The sequence below is a fragment of the Acartia tonsa genome, chromosome 3 (assembly GCF_053477335.1).
Source record: "Acartia tonsa isolate MP-2025a chromosome 3, ASM5347733v1, whole genome shotgun sequence".
Classification (NCBI taxonomy): Eukaryota; Metazoa; Arthropoda; class Copepoda; order Calanoida; family Acartiidae; genus Acartia; species Acartia tonsa.
In genome coordinates, this window is record NC_137262.1 from 60143873 (window position 1) to 60165012 (window position 21140).

The window sequence follows — 21140 nt, forward strand, 5'->3', positions numbered from 1 at the left end:
AGTGGCTAGTGGAATAGGTAAATAATATTGTATATTATTTAGAAACCCCTGGAGATATTCAGGGTTAATATTTTAACTTATGTAGGCCCATATTTACTTTTATAAATATCTATTTCAACTACAACCCTCCTAATCTAGTACAATTATTTTGGTGCATTACTATGCCCCCTCACCCCCCTCCCACCCTAAAGTTTGTAGGTTGTGAGAGCATGGGGGGGGGGGGGGGCAGAATTATTAAAAGTAACTTGGGCCATATGTAAACTTAAACTGAAGTTTAACCTTATTTATTACTCTTATTGAAGTTAAAAACATCATTTATAGTAGTAAAAATTGTTCTAAATGAAGATGAAGTGTGTAGTTTACATGTAAAGAGATATCTAAACTCCTCAAATGTTAAACTTACCCTTTTTATTTGATGAATTAAGGTGTTTACTTATGCATATATCCTTGGAATTCTTGTAATTTTAGGCATTTTTACCACAAAAGTTCAAATTGCAATATCTGGCAAGAAGGAGCAGCTAAGATTTAATCTCCAACGGATTCTGACCACCACTGTACCCTATTTGAAGGCCCTGTTGTCCGTTTCTTTGGAGATTTTTTTTTATCTAAAATTTTGCTAAGGAGACCTGTGACATATAATGCACATAAACCTACACAGACACACATACATTCACACAAACACACAAACATAGAAAATACATAGACTTGATATATGAATATAATTGGTATTACATATTACATGGAGAATACAAAAATAATCACGAATATTAAGGGATAAGACAATGGACAATAAATTGATATACATCCCCAATGATGATGGACAATTACCCCTGGATCGAAATTATTGGTAGAAAAGTTAAGACTCTGGAAACGATTTAATAAAAGTACCCAAAGTTTTTAAGCAAAAATCGGAAAACGTAAGCTTTGTGATAGCTTCCATGCTATTTTTAACGTGATTTTGAAACTTAAGGTACCAGTATAATTTACAGTCCTATGTCCCAATTCTCCAAGGACCTAAAGGGATTAGACAATAGACGATAAATTGATGTACATTCCAAATGATGATAACTAAAATAAATGTCAAAATTATCGGCTAAAAAGTTTGAACCAAAAAATCAAGATTTGAAGAAAAAATTCTCAATTCATTAAAGTAAATGAGGGATGGGAATGTGAAGTTCCAAATATAGATTCCATGTCCCCTCCCTTCCTGAAAATAATATGTTAAGACAGGGTCATCAAAAATGAATAGGTTAACCATTAGGAACAGTTTTTTTTAAAGAGAAAACTGTGTAACAAGGACTATCATATAAACATATAACAGTAATCAATTGGTGCTTCTCCTCGAAGTGCCCTTCGCGCAGCGAACCCCTCCCCCTTTTAAAAATAAATTGAAAATAAGAGACGTTATTTTTTTTCATGCTATGCCGGGGTTTCCTAATCTTGCGGTGCCCCAACCTAGTAATATAACCTGACACAAATAAACGAAAAACTACCCATTCCATTAATTTGAATTTATATGAAAACAGAGGTAGGAGGTTTTTTTACTCGATAAGGTACTTTGAGGGAACCTTTAATTAGTCATTGGACATATGTACGTACATTGTACAAGCACCACTTGTAAAGTGTCTGCTCTACTTAAAAGTATTACAAATAGCAATTATCTATTTGAATAGAGATTAATCATTATACCTGTTTTAAAGAAATTAAAAATGATTAACAAGAAAGACAATTTACACAAAAAAAGATAAGTAGAAAAATCTCCAAGTACACAGTTTAAAAAAACACATTTTGAGAAATATTTTTTCATCCATACTTTAGGTCAAGTTAAGTCTAAACAAAATTGTAAGTAATTTTGTTGCAAAGCTATTAAAACAGAGGATATTTTTTAAAGACATACTTACATTTTTAGGATTTGATTGTAGAGATGCCATGCTTATAAATGTGTACCTTGCTGTAATAGGAATCAGTATTAATAAATCAGATGAAAAGTATAATAATGTAACATAATTTTTTTTTGAAAGGTTAAAAATCAACATGGTTTAGATGGACGTACGGATATTCTAGCGACAATAATAGAGCTGCTACGCTTTCTTAATTGTACCTAACTTTCATGGGAATCATCATGCTAAGATTGAAATCGAAGTGTCGTCCTAAGCAATCTCATTTAAGTTATCATATAATTTCCTAATAATAAAGACATATAGAAGAATTTAATTGAAAATGGTAAAGAAACATTGTAACTACTTAACCTCTCACAATTAGATATACTTTTCATGCCAATATGAGGACTAATTTCTTTTATGGTGGGGTGAAAACTTTACTTTTTTCTAGTAGATAGATAGGCAGACAGATATATAGATAGCAAGATATATATTATATATATAGATAGATAGCAAGACCGATAGATAGATAGCCTTGCTGTGATGTGAGCTAAACAGATATAGATATAAAGTTTTAATTGAACGATAAATATATAGATATATAGCCAGACAGATGGACAGACAGATAGATAGCCAGACAGATAGATAGATAGCAAGATAAATAGATAGATAGATAGATAGCCTTGCTGTGATGTGAGCTAAACAGATATAGATATAAAGTTTTAATTGAACTAGAAAAGTTTAGAAAGAATTTACCACATTTCTTCCCCCAATCTTTGAGGTGTTTATAGATAACAGCTGATATTATAAACATACACTGAATAATTTGGTCTATAGGGACAAGATAATGGACTGTAAATTGACGTATATCCCTAACTACTGGTTACAAAATTGGGACATTGCTCGTTTAAATAAACCAATCAGAATATATTAAAAGTTCTTAAGTATACGAAATACAGAACTTGTATAAACATTAGGGAGGGAAGAGACATTAGACTGAAAATTATGCTGGTATACTCAGGTTTTATAAAAATAAGCCCTCATTCATGAAAACTTTGCTTATTCCTTAAAAACACGCACCAGATTTGCTGAAATGTGAAAACATGATTTCTTTCCCTTTTTTTCAGGGATCTAAAGGGATAAGGAATTGGACGATAAATTGATGTACAATGTGTATCCCCAATTATGATGAACAAAATACCCCATTCTTAATAGAAAATTTATTATTGGAAAATTTAGTTTGTACCAATAAAATAAGAAAGTTGTGAAAATCTTTATAATCTTACAAATGATAGAACATATTTATAAAACTTTGGGGACAAGTACAATTTAAAGTCCTATGTACCCTACCTCCCTGCAATTTTTCCATAAAATTTTGTTCTCATGGTCAAACTTACCAAAGGGTCGGGTTTTAAGCCATTTTTAAAAACAATATGACACTTGGATTTTTACTGTTAATATAAATTATCTTCTTGTGTTATATTACAAAGTTAAACACTAAAGAAACAGCCCTTAAGGCAAAGAAGCAAAATTGTTGTATAATTTTGTTATATATTTTTTGTTAGTTAATTAAATAAATCATGAAAATTATTTTAATGTTTATACAAATAGGATGACTAGAAGAATGGATTTATTATTACTTACAGATTATGTACTCTAATAAAGTGGAACTTGAATTGTAGCGAGCTAAAATAACAACCCCTCATCCCCAACCTTCAACCCCCCAACTGACCAGTAAATGAGCTCAATGTTAGCAAGCTAAACAAACGACAATTTTTTTGCTGTCATAAATTCTACGTCTACATCCTATTTTTGAACTGTATAATCATTTACTGTACAAAAAAAAAAAATACTAAAAAGCTTGCAATTTTTATCCGAAATTTGTCCTGGTTTTGAATACGATGGTCATCTCAAAAACGAAGAAAAAAAGTATTTGAATGCATTTAACTTTGAAGCCAATATGTAATGTATGTTTTAAGAAAGTACATTCTCTCATCAGATAAAAGGGAATGTCAGACCTAGAAAGTTGCTATTCAAGTTTAGATGAAATTACAAATTTTTTAACTTGTTATTCAAATATTCATGAGGGATGGGGGGGGGGGGAAGTTTTATTTGGAATGGACAAACACACTCAAAAATTCTTATCAATTTTTTAGGTGGGAGGTAATTACCCTTCTCCCCCTCTCCATTTGATATTGCTTTTAGCCTTATCAACTACTCGGCACGTTAAAAAATACACTATTGCCGCAGTTTTTTGACACACACACCCTAGTTATAGAAAAGCTTCGCTTTAAAAACAGTAATAATTTATCACTTAACTAACGACTACGCCCCTAGAGGGCTCTAGTTGCAATTTCTCTTGGGCGGATGGTGGTATCCTCCCCTAAAATAATTATAAATCTTCTCAGGATCTACGAGAAGCTACCCTGTAAAGGAGAAACCTTTTGGTTCAGCGGTTAGCGAAATATTTCGGTACAGACAAACAAACAAATAAACTTAAAGACATCCAGTTACTTTATTATAAGGATTATTCCTTTATTTGTGAAATAAGGCAAATAAGAATTGTTTCCGCTAATTGAGATATTTGGCAACTTAACTAAAATAAAACTAAGGAAGAGAGAGAAAAGAAAAATTACGGCATTTTTATTCTTTTTCTGTCAGGAAAGTTTTCAGTTTTCACTACACAAGGGTAGGCTAAAAAATTCCAGGTTTTGAAAAAATACCAATTTAAACGATATGAACAGCCTCAAAGTCACATGCCTTGACATACTGGAAAAAGTAAAAATAAATCTTTTTTGCGCCCTTTTTGAGAAAATCCTATTTTTCAATTTTAGTGTAATAAAATAAAAACAAGGATGACAACATCCATAAGTAGCGAAGCACAAAAAATTGTGGATGGGAACACATAGAAGTAGATTTAAAGTGTATTTATTAAAATCAAGAATAGATTTATTGCAGAAAATAAACCTTGTTTCATTTTGTATGATGAAGACGGTTAAAGTAAATTACATATAGATGCACATAACATTGGGAAAAAATATTTTGAAACTGTTAATGCAAAAAAGTTTTAAAATTGGACCAAAAATACCTAAGATATGGGGAAATATGTCGAAACAAATAAAATTAGCCAAAAACCTGCTAAAAGGCATTTTGTCCGTCATTGTTTCTTTTCTTAAAACGGCAGAAATTTAATTTTAATATCTTTAACTGAAATTTTTTTTGAAAATTTGACCATAAACACCAAAGATATGGGTTAAAATGTGAAAAATAGAAAAAAAGCCAAAAACCTGCAAAAAGGCAGTCTGACTGTCATTGGTGTTTTCTTCAAACGACAGGAAATTTAATTTTGATATCTTTAACTGAAAAAAATTTGAAAATCGGACCATAAACACCGAAGATATGGGGAAAAATGTGAAAAATATAAAAATAGCCAAAAACCTGCAAAAGGCAGTCTGACCGTCATTGTTGTTTTCTTCAAATGACGGGAAATTTAATTTTGATATCTTTAATTGAAAAAATTTTGAAAATCGGACCATAAACACAAAAGATATGGGGAAAATTTGGAAAATATAAAAATAGCCTAAAACCTGCTAAAAAGCACTCCGACCGCCATTAATGTTTCATAGTTAATTGTGCTCCTTAATGATGGGAATGTTGTCAAAAAATTTCAGCTCTCTATCACTTATAGGAGCCGAGAAAATCACGTTTCCCCCAATTCATTAATCACGGACGGACAGACGGACGGACGGACGGACGGACGGACGGACATTGTGAATTATAGAGTAGATTCGCTACTAATAAGGAGTAAAGAACATAAAAATACAAAAACTTCTAGACAAATTCCACAGTTAAAAAAAGTGACTTAGCTTGATATTAGCAACTCTCTCTGTCTCTCTCTTTCTTTCTCCCACTACCTCTCTCTCTCTCTCTCTCTCTCTCTCTCTCTCTCTCTCTCTCTCTCTCTCTCTCTCTCTTTCTCTCTCTCTCTCTCTCTCTCTCTCTCTCTCTCTCTCTCTATCTATCTATCTCTTTATCTCTCTCCTACTATACCCACAAATCCTCATCCAAATTTCATTTATACTCATTCCCTATCAAGTTTTATGGCTTTCAATGTGGATTTTCTTGTGAATTTACGGGGATAATTACATATAACATGTCTAGGTTCCTTGTGTACAACATATAGAGACGATGCAATTCTGTTTGTCATCAGAGATCTAAAGGGATAAGACAATAGCTGATAAATTAATGTACATCCCCAATGATGATTTACGAAATCATAGATTTGTAGTTTGGGGTCATCTCAAAAAACGCCTATCTCTTCATTGATTTCAAGTGGTCATCTAAAGGATCCAGAGCATCATTCACTTATAATGGTGGTTATGATACTCAAAAACACTGGGATAATACGTTAAGTAACAAAAGTAGACAATCAACCCTTTGATTGCACGACCTTTGTCCTGTGCATGTTAATGAGTTGCACCAGTTGATTGGCCAAGGCATTTTCCCTTCTCTCACTGTTAGTGTTACATGCCAGAAAAAGCAGATGGTACCATTTTTTAACGTCTCTAATTTTCCAGAGTACTTTTTTTGATGTCTGTTGTGTAACTTGAAAGATCTAAAAAGGTTGACATATAACTAATAAAACAGGTTCTAGGATATTTTGAGGAAGACAGAAAAACATTTTTAAGCTGAAAGACAAAATTTCAGAAGTATGCTTCAGGTATAACATATGGATATTAAGACTTTTTGGAAAAAAAATTATAGAGTTGCTACGCTTTTTAAATTAGGATAAATCTTTTAGGAACCACTATAGAAAGCTTGGAACAATAGGATAATTCTAAGATAATTGTATAAAAGATCAAAGCCATACATACGCGACGTTACGGCCGGACGGACTAATTATAATTGTAAAAAGGCTTCGGTTTGAAAATATATAAAAAGTATTTGTACTTTTCTATAAATAAATATTCAAACATTTTTGTAGACTTTTTAATATACTTACCTTTGGGATATTTATTCAAAATTAAGTTTGTCATTTGAAGTGGCTTAATATGCATGGACAAAGAGATAGGACAATGGGCTGTGTTTTACGCTAGTCCCCAAAAATATAAACATTTTCTCCGCTGGCTTATCAACTTTGGGGACTTTTATTGAATTTTGATTGGTTGATTCATCAAGTTGAGTGTCCAAACGTTTCAACTAATAATTATACACTACAGAAGGGGTATTTTGTAAATCATCATTGGGGTTGTACATCAATTTATCGGCCATTGTCTTATCCCTTTAGATCCCTGATTTCTCCTCCAATATTTACAAGCTACAGAAGGCAGATTATTACATAAAAATGGGAAAATTTATTTAACATTGTCTTATCCCTTCATCCCTGGTCTAATACATCTTCTAACAGATGAAAGCTTTTCATCAAATCTCTTTGGTAAACAAAACAGTTTTCGTAAAACTTAGCAAATCATTATCATTATATAGAGGTAGCAGGATGTCTGCCTGTCTCTGTAGTAGTATCTCGATAACTGCTAAGCCTATATGAATGTCATATACAATGTAAAAAGCTTCTTATAGGTTAAGTGAAATTTAAACCTTATTTGGGGATGGTACCACCACTCTCAAAAGAGAAATCGTCACTTACCAAAAATGACACCATCAAAGTATTTTGTTTTTTTACCTTTTTTTATAACTTTTTTCACATGATAATTTTAACAAACCAAGTATATTTAAATATTTAAATAGTTACATTTAAATATTTTTTGTCCAAAATATATTTTCGTATATTAAGTCAGCTATAAACATTCGGATTTTTTAGGATAAAGCTTATATATAAAGTTATACCGAGTAAAAAAACCTTCCCTCGTGTAATGTGAAGCATATGACAACACATAGTAAGAAATGAATCATTGAATATTTTAGGATAAGTTTAGCGTTTGGGGAATTATAACGTCAAAAAACTTCCTTGAACGTATTATTTGAATGAATCGTACGAAAAAATAAATAAATCAAAGGGTTCGTCTGCTTGTAATTGCTTTTTAAGTTTGACGTATTATGCGGCCAGAGTGACCATCTAGATCTACTAGATCTATTTTACACACAGAAACTTTTATACTATTCTTAAACAGAGAAAGAGGGGACAATGGGCTGTTTTTTACACTAGTTCCCGAAGTTTTATAATAACGTTTTCTTATTCGTTAGCTTAACAACTTTGGGGTGAATTTTGATTGGTTGGTTTATTAAGTTGAATGTTCAAACGTTTCAGCCACTAATTTTAATCTAAAGAAGGGGATTTGAGTTGTGTTTCATCATTTGGGACGTACATCAATATATCGGCCATTGTCTTATCCCTTTAGATCCCTGAAAACTTTGATTCTATTCTTAATTGCCACCCATTAATAACATAACCTGAGATAATTCTTTGGTAGACTTCATGGCTACATGGATACTGGATAGGTCAATGCAATGTAAGATAGTTTCAACATTTATTTACAATTTTGTCAATGATTACCGTAGTATTGGTAAGCTAATAAGGTTTAAATATAAATATTCGTGAATTATGCTCTTAAGGGGCGTTTCTTCGTATTTTCACAGTAGCTTTTCTCCTATTTTTAGACACTTTAGGGGGCCAAGTGCCTAACCCTACGGGGCAATAACCTAATATAATATAATAACTAATATAACTTAACCTAACCTAAAAAAAACTTATTAAAAGTCATTGTGAAAATACGAAAAATTTTTGGTGAAGTTTTCTTTAAAACACACTGAAGTATATTAACATAAGCAAAAATTATATGATCAACACATATTAAAATAATTTATTATGAATATTGCAAAAGCTAAAAAATTTTGTTTTGTGATCTTTTGATAGTAAGACCAAAGTATATTAGATTTGTATATGTATATTAGACATTGAGTACTATAAAAGAAAACAATTATGGAAAAATCTAAAACTTGTAAAGAGAAGAATTTATGGGAAACCAAATTTATCTTCCGTTTGCCTATCCCCCTAGTCCATGAATGGAAATAGATTGAGATATTAACCTTGGTTTTATCTCAAAATTGAAAGTAACGCTGTCTGCCATAGAAATGGATATAGAATATACGTGGATATTATGACAGGGGAAATGTTATAGAAAATTTAGGTTGGTAACATAGACATCACTTATCGGTCAGTTCTTTCATCCAGCAGGATGGGGACGAGATGTTATAAAGATGCTGCAAGGGTTGAGGGTATCGTTATTTTAGCCAGAAACAAGTTTCACTTTATTAGAGTACATTATAATCTGATGTAAGATCCAAGTTATAATAAATTCCTTATTGTAGATATGTCTATATCAGCTTCTACCAATAAGGAAATTAATTCGGGAAAAAATCACGAAACCTATATATGTTTTTCAGCTGTCGTTGGGGGGCATACATCGTAAAATTGACGACCTCTCCATTTGCCCCCCAAATATTATTTTAGATTTATTATGCTTGTTAATTATACCTTATTCCTGTGTCTATATACTTAAACCTTCTGAAATTTTTAATTCAGAAAATAGCCTAAAACCACCACAGGACCAGTAGGTATATTCCCTGAAGAGTAGAATTCAATCAGCGGTTACCAAGATCTTAATATTCAGTCGGACGGACATACAGACATCATTCTACTTTCTATTATAGATAATATATCTTTTAACTTTGTCTGACTTCCCTTTAAGATATACTTTATATTCTTATTCTGAATATGATACTGCACCAAAATAGAGTTAACCTAGTTGAAATCCAGTTATATAAAGTAGTAAGGTTTTTCTGTCTAAATCTTATAACTCAATAACTACTGAACGGAATAAGTTCTCCTTTATAGTAAAGCTTTACTTAGATTCTGAGCTGGTTTAAGGCTATTTTATTTTTAAATTTGAGCCTTGAAATGGTTTTAGGCTATTTTTCTGACCCTTCTATACCCCTCTCAATACAGAAAAAAAATATTTAATCATAAGATATAATATCCAGACGAAGGAATTAAATAACAACTACTGACTTTAATACTTTACAAACAGTTGCTATAGCAGTGCTACTTTTGGGTACAATAGAACTTGCTCTGTTTAAGTTTAGCCTAACATCAACATCAACATATGACAACATCAAAAAAGCGAAGCTAACCAAATCAGATTGTAACACAAGCGAATAATAACATATAACAAAAGCTAAAAATTATAATGTTTAAAAAGAATACATGTACTTTATGGTAATAACTAAATATTTGCTACGCTTTGTAAATTGTACCTTACTACTACATGAATCACCATGTAAAGGTTGTAATAGAAAAGGAAAATAGATTGTTCTATTCCTACATAATCTAATATTACTACAATATGATAGGAAAAGGTTAGCAGTGTCTGTAATATGCAGTAATATATCTTTAACATAAACGTATATGCTGATGATATAAATATCCTGAACAAGGACGACTACGTTCATGATCCAATAGTAGCGAAGCTGTTTTAAGTTAGAGCAAAATATTCAAGTAAAAGAATAGAGTGGGCACGAGCTATATGTAATTCCACCTACGGGGTGGGGACCCTGTCCCGACTTTCAATTGGGTCTTTGAATATCAGCCAAAAGCGTCGGAAATATGAACACATCCAAGTTGCTACAAAAAAAGCAGAAAGCAATTTGCTAGCAGACAAAAAGGTCCTCATTACTAGGGCTAGGTAGTTGTCTGGGTTATACATGTATACATTTATTCGTAAAACATACAGTTGACAAAAGAAAAAAACTTAAATGTCTAAATGTTAGTAAAAAAAACAGACAAAAGAACAGACAGACACCAACACTTGTAGATTAGTTTTTCAAGTAATGCTACGAAATCGAATAATATCCGCTAGATCATAACCGTTTCTAAGATATACTGAAAAACCATGCATCATATCGTATTACAGACAGTTTTATACAAGCATTAAAATAAAAATCCTAAAATTAATACTAGTTTTGCTAGAATGGGCCTACAGCATCTCGGAGCCAACAAAACTAAAATTATTATTTTAATTCCTTTATTTTACTATCCGCGGAAAGTTGTCTATAATACGATGCTACAAATAAATTTTTTTTAGCAATAACGAGTAATTCTTTCTCAACTATAGAAAAAATGCATATAGAGCAATAAAGAACAAATGAAAAACCTTTTAAGAAGAAATAAATTACCAAAATTTATACCAATATGAGTTTCTTTTTGAAGAAGTAAAAATCTCAAAAATATTAAAAAAAACTTTTTCTATTCTTTATAGACAGCCTATTGGGCTGACATTTAGCTGATTATTACACTAGTCTCCAAAGTTGTAAAATAACGTTTTCTTATTCGTTGGCTTAACAACTTTGGGTACTTTTTTTTAAATTTTAATTTGTTGGCTCATTCAAGTCAAGTGTCTAAACGTTTCAACCAGCAACTGTATTCTTAAAAAGTGGTTTTGTGTGTATCATTATTGTGCTATTTATGCGCTTGTTGTAGTAATGTAAAAACCTAAGCAATTTTCCAACTTCATTCTAAGTTGAAGTGAAAATTTATCAAGTTAACACTTTTCCTGCCTTTAAATAACCTCTATCATCAATTTCAAATTTATATTTTACAAATAGTTTATTCTCAAACCTATGTATCAAACCCATACATTTATAGTATGGATGTATAACCAGACAACTACCTGCCCCCTTTATCAAGGACCTTTTTCGTCTGCTAGCAAATTGCTTTCTGCTTTTATGTGGCGACTTCAATGTTAATATTCCTGACGCTATTCGTTTATTTTCAAAGACCCAATTAAAAATCGGCACAAGGTCCTTGGGAACGGGACATACAGTTATGTAACCTCTTCCCCCTCTAGTGTTTTAATTTAATGTCAACCCCCCCCCCCCTGGCAGAAAGTGTATATAGGGTGTTTGTATTCTTTTCAACATCTTTTGTTATGACGCCGTTTTGGCCTAGATTCAAATATTTTGCAAACTATAAGATACAATATTTAAGAAAAAACACTAGCATCTAGGGGCTAAAAACCATACCTTACTACTTTATACAATAGGACAGAAGAAAGTGAAGGATAAAACTACTGTCACAGATCTAAAAACAAACAAACAAGCAGACCAACAAAAACATATGTAGAATTGCTTGTATAATAAATTCGCAACTTTAAAAAATACCTGTAAACTTTAGGAATGGAGGGGACATTGGAATGTAAATTACACTGGCACCCAAAATTATATACCAACTAATAATTATCTACAGAAGAGGGTGTTATTATTATCATCATGCGGGATGTATTTCTATTTATCGTCCATTGTCTTATCCCTTAGGACCCCTGGGTAAATAGTTCTAAAAGCTCTTTAGAAGAAAGAAATCCGCGAAAATGTAAAAGGATGCAGCCTTTGTAATTATTTCTAGTTATTATCAGTAGGCCTGATCTGTAGTTATTTATTTATGTGTTAATGTTTCAGTTCATTTTTTTTCAGGTATAGAGGGGAACGGGCTGTAATTTACACTAGTACCCAAAGTTTTGTAATTATGTTATCTTGGTCGTTGGCTCAAAAACGTTGATTACTTTTATTGAAGTTTGGTTCCAGTTATTTTCTAGTTATTATCAGTAGGCCTGGTCTCAAGTTATTTATGTGTTAATGTTGCAGTTCACTTGGTTCAAGGAGGAAGGGATATTGGGCTCTAAAATTACACTAGTACCAAAGCCATATTATTTTAAGCGTTGTCTCAAAAAATTTGAGTACATTTATTGAATTTTGTTGTAAACTAGCAGTGTCCAAACTTTTTAACAAATTTTAAATATCTAGAGAAGTTATCATCCCTTAAGATCCCTGCTTTGTTCAGAAATAGTAATTTCTTACATTTCTTTTACATTTTAAAAGCGAACCTTTTCTATCCGCATAATGATTTCTGTAACCGTAAGGTACAATTTAATAAGTGTAGTAAGTATTTTATATGCTTGGACATGGTTTTTTGTTTAGCTTTTTTGTAGAAATTTCTTTATAATGTTACAATCCTATTTCCTTGATTTTTAATATTTCTGTTTATTACACTAGTCTCCAAAGTTTTATAGTAACGTTTTCTCATTTGTTGGCTTGACAACCTTGGGGACTTTGGTGAATTTTTATTAGATCCCTAACTTATCTCTTATAATTCCTAATTCTTGTCAACCTTTTTAACAGTATTGTTAGTATTTAAGTTTTAATCTAATTCATAGTTTAATGACATTTTTATAGAATATTTAATTTTGATTTTTCTCTCGATTTTTTAAAATTAATTTATATTCATTTTAAAAGTGACATCATATTCTAGTAACGAAGAAATCAATCAAGATTATCATTCTACATAATTTAAGAAAAAATTTTTTCAACTTTTGTTTCCTATATTCAGTGATGGAAAGGATATTGGACTGTAAATTTTATAAACACATCCTCTTATTCGTTTGCTAAAAAACTTTGGTTCTTTTTATCAAATTCGATTGGTTTGATTAAAACTACAAGCTTATCAACTAATACTTTAAATCTTCATGGGAAATATATATATCGTCCTTTGTCTTATCTCTAAAAAAAGCCCGAATAAAGCACAATTAAAAACGAAGGAAACCAAAAATATTTAAAGTAAAAAATAAAAGTGAATAGAAAAAAATACTAGAGGGAGAAAGGGATAAATAACTGTATCTCCCCATTGCAATCGTCTTGTGCAACCTTTCTATTGGGTCATTGATCCAATGGCACAGAAAATAATTTAGAAGCAGACGAAAGAGGTCTTTAAAAATGGAAGGCAGGTAGTTGTCTGTATATACATCTATACTATAAATCTGTAGATATACCAATGGTCGATAAATTGATGTACATCCTCAGTGATGATACGCGAAATTTCCCTTTTGTAGATTAAAATTAATTGTTGAAACGTGTGAACACTCAACTTGTTAAACCAAAATTTACTAAAGTCCCCAAAGTTTTTCAGTTAACGAAAAAGAAAATGATAATATAAAACTCTGAGGACTAGTGTAATAAATAAACAGACCCTCCATCTCTGAGCTAAACTACAGAATAAAGAAGCCGGATGTTAAGTTTGTTATGAAAAATGAAAAGGGACTAATTAAATAATACGAAACAAAAAAAAGTCGGAAGCCAATTAAATTTCTTTTTAGCAATAGAATAATGCTTTTGAATTAAAACCATACAATATAATAAGAACCTTAAAATATACTTTTAATCGCCGCACAGTAGGGTAAAGTATGGGATTGGAGGCTAGGAACTTGAAATTTGGTTAACTACAGTCATAACATAATCGTCATTTAGTGTTATAATTTGAAAATGAAATCTAATGAGTTGCGCCTATTTTGGGCAAACGCAAGTTTCAAATATCTTAAATTAAACCAATCCACAAAAATATGAATTGCCCTAAGAAGTTATTAAATTTCCAAAATTTAAAAAATGATGGCATTAACATTAGCTCCAGTAAAAATATATTTTGTTCTTTTTAAATCCATTGTAAATAGATTCCCCTTGAGTTTTGTGCTCTCATGATAACATATAAAAAGTCTTCTATAATAAAGGGATAAGACAATGGCAGATATATTGATGTACATCCCCATTACTGGTGCACAAAATTATCCTTTCTTAAGATTATATAATCTATTTAGTCCTCTGCTATTATAAAACATTAGGGACTAGTGTAATAAACAGCCTAATGTCTCCTCCCACCCTGTCTATAATACAATTTAGAAATTTATTAAACAAGGATGACAGTATCTCAAATTATATTTCAAATGACAAATATTTTGTTGCCAATAATCTCTCATAAAATTTATAAATCTTATGAAATATTTTTCCAGTATGGCTTCGAACCTATATTATATATCCTCTGGATTAGAACTGTTTCTTCGCTTTACTGAAAAATCATGTACTGCAATTGCATCGTATTACAGACAATTTTCTACGAATATTAAAGTAAAATTAATAGAATCAATACCATTTTTGGGGTATAGTCCTTTCCACGACATCCCTCCATAAGGAGCGATTCTTCGTATTTTTTAAAATGGCTTTTATAGGTTATTTTAGGTTAGGTTAGGTTATATTGTGTTAGGTGATTGCCACACAGGGTTAGGTAATTGGCCCCGCAGGGTTAGAGCCCCCCGCAGGGGCTAGAAATAGGAGAAAAGCTACTGTGAAAAATACGAAGAATTGCTCCTTATGGAGGGATGTCGTGGAAAGGACTATACCCCATTTTTGTTATTTCTGTCTGTTTGTGTGTATCAAAGGATCTCGCTGACCGCTTTACCGATATGGTTCTTCTTTAAAATTTAGCTTCTCATAGGTCCGGGGAAGATTTATAACTATTTTGGGGGAGGTTACCACCACCCTCTAAAGAGAAATCATCCCAAGAAACAAATGACCCCTTTAATTTACTTTTATTTAAAAAAAACAACCATCTAAGATAGGAGCGTAGCTGCTGTTAATAACTAAAGTCTTTACACAAAATTAAAGAGTAGCTTCGCTAATAAAAAAGGCTTCCCATAATATAATTTGAACTCTATTTCACTGCTAATAAATGTCACGGCTCAAAGAACAATCCCATCAAAATATTTTATATAAAAATTTATACAAAATCATTCTTTATATTAACATTTATTTTGGTTCAAAACATTTTAAAATATATTTTGTAAGGGCAATTTTTTTCCTTTTTTACACAATTTCTTTACATAAAAAAGTGAAACAAAACCTTTTTGTTGTTAAATTATAAAATGCAATTTGTTACAAAAAGTCTTTTGATAAAACTAAAACATTTCTTTATATTAACATAAAAAATTACACAATGTACATTTCATAACAAGGATGATCATGTTCATAATTAGTGCAGCAGCCAGAGATCTAAAGGAATAATACAGTGGCCGATTAATTGATGTACATCCCAAATAAAGATACACAGAAATACCCCTTCTGTAGATTAAAATTATTGGTTAAAACGTTTGAACACTCAACTGAAAGAATCAACAAAACAAAATTCACTAAAGTCCCCATAGTCATTAAGCTAACGAGTAAGAAAACGTTATTAAAAACTTTGGGGAATAGTGTAATAAACAGCCTATTGTCCCCTCCCTCCCTGACATAAATTACACAATGTACATTTCATAACAAGGATGATCATGTTCATAATTAGTGCAGCAACAAACTGACTCATTATACCAACAAGTTACAAGTTATAACTGTAAGGAAGCAGCGCTTCTATTATGAACATTGAACATTTAATTGTTGAAATTGTTAAAGGGGGACAATTTTTTGCGTATTTTCCGTTAAGTTGTGTGTTAGTGTTTAGTCAAATTCGCTGAATAAGTCAAACTGTTCTTAATGATAAGCAAATGTATATATGAAATAGACATAATTAACAACAGTTTGACTTAATAAGCGCATTTGACTAAATGCTATCACACCACTTCATGAAAAATACATGAAAAAATTACACCCTTCGATAAAAAATTTAACTAAAATTGTCACTAAAAAGGTAAATTTTGTAAACTAAAATAATGATTTTATCATTTTTTGGACTTTACTTGGCTAATTGTTTTAAAATATAATTACACATAAATTGAACTATCTAACAATATATTATAAAATATCACTATCCTATTTAAATTTGTGCTATATATCCGTTTCCAGAGTTTTGGTTAATTTAACTGGCACTAAAGGTTTTGGACTCTTTGGTACATTAACAAGTTTTGTGTTGTTGTGACTCTTTGTATTATTAGAATTATTGTGACTCTTTGTATTATTAGAGTTATTATGTCCATTGTTATCATCATTGTCACTGTCAGTAACAGTAGTTGAGGAATTGATATTAGTTTCTTCTGTAGATTTACTACTGCTGGCTGAAGGCGGGGAAATCACAATCCTTCTTTCTAAAATATAGTTCTTTTTCAATTCTATTAAAACAAGGATGACAACATCCATAAAAAGCAAAGCACCAAAAACTATGGACGAATGAACAAATCTATTTAAATTTTTGACAGACAGACCGACTGACTTAAGTAAAAGCTATACTGGATGCTCATTAACAAAAAATTGAACCTACTATCTTAAATGACAACCAAATAAATCATATTTCCCCCACAGCATTAATTATAGAGAAGCTTCACACAAAAGATAGTTTTTTAGAGAATATTTTCCTGATGTACTCTTTACATTTTGCCAAATAGTATAAATAAGCTAACCTGGCTGTTTGTTTTGTTTATGAGGTTTTGGAGTAATTATTTCTGTATCTGGAAGGGTTGTGGTAGTTGTACAACTGTTATTATCATCATCCTAGTAATAATTAATATAGATAAAACAAATTTACTAAAATCCTATATTTATTTCTGTATCTGGTAGGGTTGTAGTAGTTGTACAACTGTTATTATCATCATCCTAGTAATAAATAATATAAATTGAACACATTTACTAAAAGCCTATATTTATTTCTTTATCTGTAAAGGTTCTGGTAGTTGTACAACTGTTAATATCATCATCCTATTAATAATTAATATAGATAAAACAAAGTTACTAAAAGCCAATATTTATTTCTGTATCTGGTAGGGTTGTAGTAGTTGTAAAACTGTTATTTTCATCATCCTAGTAATAATTAATATAGATAAAACAAAGTTACTAAAAGCCTATAATTATTTCTGTATCTGGTAGGGTTGTAGTAGTTGTACAACTGTTATTATCATCATCCTAGTAATAAATAATATAGATAAAACAAAGTTAATAAAAGCCTATATTTATTTCTGTACTGTAAGAGTTGTAGTAGTTGTACAGTTGTTGTTATTATCATCATCCTAGTAATAATTAATATAGATAAAACAAAGTTACTAAAAGCCTAAATCTATCTATATCTTTCTATCTTCGTCTCTATCTATCTATTTATCTGTGTATTTACCTGTAGATTTTGTATATCCGTGAAAATAACAGTTGACTGAGAACTTGGTAGATCTCTATTGTCCTCCCTAATAATTTTGTTATAATTCAAACAAACTGCAGTATTAATTACTAGCAGCTACGCCCCTAGAGGCCTCAAGGACACTTCAAGAGGGAAGGGGGGGGGGGGAGGCAGACGCCCCACCCACTGACTGTCAATTTTAGTTTTAAATTTTTTCTTTGGGCGATTTCTATAGTGATTACGTCCCCTAAAAAGTTTTGAACCTTCCATGGACCTAAGAGAAGCAACAATGTTAAGGACAAATACAATGGTCCAGCGGTTAGCAAGATCCTTCGGTACAAACAGAGAGACACACAGACACTTTTTTTTGTATAAGGATTACTTTATAATTAGGGTATTTCCATCAGTCTTAAAAAAGAGGATGAAAACCTTTTTACCATCTTAAAATTAAATTCGAAAAAATACCACGAAACTTAAACGTGATTTTTAGCTGTCGTTATAGTGGCGTAAAAAGTAAAATTGACGACCTTTTTATCTACCCCCAAATATTATTTTAGATTTATTTCGCTTGTTGGCTATACATTATTTGTACACGTAAAAACACATACCCTTACAGACTATTATACTTTAAAATCACAAACACAAACCCACATATACTTATGGACATCGCTGCGCTAATTATGGAGAATATTGTCATTGTTTAACTAACTAATCAACATCTTTAAGAATTGTTTGAACATTCCTGATGACTAATTCTGTATTAATTGGAATATCCACAATATGCCGCGGCCATGGTTCCCTGTGATACTGCGGACTGTAGAACACAGGCGGCAGCGGCTGCGGATGGACAGCCGCCATGCCCGAATTATGCCGAGATTCTTGACGGTTGATAAAGGTGGACAACCGCCGTTGGCGGCGCAAAGTATCCGAGTTTCTGGGATGATCTGCGCTGTAGCGCGCGGTATTTCCTGCCGATGACGAGTGATAGCTGACAGATCGTGGCAGTGTAAATGTTGTAGCCGCCATATTTCCATGCGGCTGGCCGTTGCTGTGATACCGCGGATCAACTAGGATCCGCTGCTCTAGCCAGGCTCCATGCTCACTATTAACCGCTACTCCGCCATGGTAGGAGTTGCGGAAATGATGATTGCCGCCACCGCCGCCGCTTTCTTGTACACCGCTGGGATATATAATTTGGTTAGATCCATGATGGAGCATCTGTTGAGACCCGCTATGGCCGCCAGAATGGATAGTCTGGCTGGACGACGAAGTGGTAGCATTTTTCCTCGGCAACTCAGGTACTTGCTGCTGCTGCGGCTTTAGCGGCCAGGATTCGGGCCGCGAGTTAGCCGCTTGTCCACTCATCAAGTGGAAGGTTTCACTGCGTAACATTGGCGGCCGGGCTGATGAAACTATGCTAACGCCGTTTTTGCCGCAATTTTCGCGAACGCCTCCACGTGTATTTTCACTGCTGCCATGAGCTGCGGCCATTGAAGAGGAAAATACCCATTGGCTGGTAGCAGCTTGACCTGCGGACATACCAATGGTTTGTGGCGGTCCATTTGTTACGTCACCCTGCGTTGGTTACTTATTACTTCAAAGAAAATATTGGGGATATCATAGGATAGGACAATGGGCAATAAATGAATGAATATCCCCAATGATGATAATCAAAATCATAACTAAAAGTAGAAACATTTGTACACTGCTCTGCTAGTTTGTATTTACTACTTAAGACCCCCCCCCCGAAAAAAAAAAGATTTTGAGACGACGAATTAAAGAACTTGTTTAGATGATAAAAAATAAAATATGAAAATTTAACCCCAAATTTATGATTTGCTGTTATATTTTCTGTCTTACAAATATTACATTTGTTGTATTTTTATTTTTGAACTTAAATTGTGATAGGGTGATTAAAAACTAGAAGCATCCAAACTTTTCAAACAATAATTTAAACTCACGGTTGTTCATCAATTCATCGTCAATTGTCTTACCCTTAATATCCCTTATTTAGTGATAATAATAAGTGCTATTCCTGTCGTCTGGATACGGGAGCACTGACAGGTATTAGGGGCGGAGTCACCCCAATCTCCGAAGTTTGGGTACCAGAGTCCCAGAAGGATTGTACCGACGTCTCCTGGGTCATACAACCTAAAATAATGATGGATATTTAATACGTGGATATATTGACAGGGCAAAATTTGTTGTAAATTTTGGTTGCTAATATTGCCAATTCATTTATCCAGTAGTACATGAAGATCTGGTGCAACATCCAACTATTTATATATCGATTCCTAAAATATAAGTTTATAATATTGGATAGCTTTCAAAAGCGAATGATATCTTTAATTAGGTTCGGTCCATCCGTCCCTCCGTTACGGATAGCTAATATCGTTAATTTAGGTATGTTAGAATTGTCCTATCAAGTTGAAGATGATTGTTAAAATATAGTTAATTTGGAAAGTTAACAAGTCTACAATCTTTTATCAATACGTTCATTTTAAACAAATTATTTATTTCTCTTATTTAAGTTATTATTATGTTTCTTGAAATGGGAATTCCTAAAACGATAAGGCATCAAATTTATTTGGCTGTTTAAAAGATATTAATGAACACAGAAAGTCAAACTACTCCAGTATGAATGATGATTTAGGTAAAAATGTAAATAATTATGTTTTTAATTTAGTATAATTTTTCTAAAATATTTAAAGAATTAAAACTTGTATAAGAAAAGGTTACAAAATATTTTGTTCACAAAGAAATTCTTTTTACTATTTTCTTTTTAACATGTAATAGAGACCAAGGATATAGGGGTGAGTAACTGAAAAAAACATCAGAGTTACATTAGTCCCCAAAGTTTTATAATAACCTTTTCTTATTAGTTGGCTCAAAAACTTTGGGGACTTAATTGGTTGGTTTATTAATATGAGTGTTCAAACGTTTCTACCAATAATTTTAGGCTACAAAAGGAGTAATTTTGTGTATCATGATTAAGGATGTATTGTACCTTAATTTATCGTCCATTGTCTTATTCCTGCATCCCTGAAAAGAGGCATACTTCATCATTTGCACCATTGAGTAAATATTGAAAGGTGTTCATATAGTTTGGGTAATTTTTCATCTTTGGAAAAAAGCAACAAACAAAACATTTATAGTATAGATGTTTACCCAGATAACTATCTGGATCCCCCTGTCAAGGACTATTTCGTCTGCTAGCAAATTGCTTTCTGCACTTTTGTAGCGACTTGGCTGTGTTAATATTCCCGTCGCTATTGGTTGATTTTCAAAGACCCAATTGAGAGTCAACACAGGATCCTCTGGAAGGGGAAATATTTAAC

General features: G+C 32.0%; 1 long non-coding RNA gene across 1 annotated transcript; it reads right to left on the bottom strand.

Moving 5' to 3' along the window:
• Positions 1–15511: 15511 nt before the first annotated feature.
• On the bottom strand, positions 15512–17893 carry LOC145315330 (uncharacterized). The gene is made up of 3 exons (XR_013878042.1): positions 17803–17893; positions 17099–17189; positions 15512–16786 (listed from the first exon to the last, which is right to left on the bottom strand). It is a non-coding gene; the product is annotated as an uncharacterized LOC145315330 (long non-coding RNA).
• Between the last annotated feature and the right edge of the window lie 3247 nt (positions 17894–21140).